Below are 1,164 nucleotides of genomic sequence, written 5' to 3' on the forward strand. Positions count from 1 at the left end.
TCCGGCTTGGATATGAGAGAAGCATATTCAGGTGTAACCCCAAAACCCATAAAGCGGATGAACAGCCACGCAGCCAGCAAATGGCTCTTAATGCCAGCTAGCTGCGAACAGTGATGACGAGCCAACCACGAAAACAAACACCAGAGCAGCAGAACCTTCTGATGCTGACTGGACAATCAAAATGTAATGTTGATAACTACAAAGGGGTGAATCAACCTTAATTTTACATTTTATGGGTTAATATAATTATTTATTTCAATACTGTTATCAATCAAGAAGGAGAAGATGGAACTTCAAGCAGGAAAAGTGCCAGCTAGTGCTAAGCATTATTAGGGAAGGAACAGAGAAAATACCACCACAGCACAGATTCAGAGGGAATTCACAACCTGAACGTGTTTTGAGTATGTAAGTCTCATTCCTCATGCCTTGAAAAAGGGCTACTATAAATCTGAACTAGGACTCTTCAGTCTAGAGAAAACACCTACAAAATATGACAGGGACAGCTGTCCATATTCCCCTCCAGCACAAGAACTAAAAGGGCATAATATCAAGCTAGCAGGTCGTGGGCTCAAACGAACTCCAGGAAGCGCTTTTCTCAGTCGTACTTGCTCTGCAGAACTTCTTTCCCACAGGTTATTTTAGGATGGTTAGAGAAAGTATGTGCAAACAGGACAGGCACGCAACGCTTTGTCAGAACACTTTTCCACCGTCCCACAACGGGTGGCTGGAAAGGTAGGTCAGGAAACAAAGGGTGGATTTTACAGTAAGAGGAGTCACTTTCGTTCCCTAAGGATTTCTGGTGGTCACTATAACCAAGAAGAAGCAGGAAAAATAGTGCCAGTGAAAAAATAAACCTGATGCAAAAGCAAAGTGATCTTTGTGGTTTTCTCCACGCCACGGGCCACAGGGAGAAAACAAATGTGGAAGTGGAGGGACTCCTGGTATGACTGACTGGAGCAGTCAAGGAGAAAGGGACGGGCGCTCCCAGGAGGGTCCCTGAGCGCTGCTGGGAAGGTACCTGCGCTTCCCCGGAGAGGTGCAGAGGCACCTGCGCTCGGCTGTGCTGCCACCGCAGCAGCAGTCCCTCCGGACGGCGTCGCCGCCTCCCGGCTCCGTTGCAGGGTGCCCCAAGCAGTGTCCGCCCCGGCGGCGGCCCCGCCGGGT

The sequence above is a fragment of the Buceros rhinoceros genome, unplaced genomic scaffold (genome assembly GCF_000710305.1).
Source record: "Buceros rhinoceros silvestris isolate BGI_N320 unplaced genomic scaffold, ASM71030v1 scaffold25981, whole genome shotgun sequence".
NCBI lineage: Eukaryota > Metazoa > Chordata > Aves > Bucerotiformes > Bucerotidae > Buceros > Buceros rhinoceros.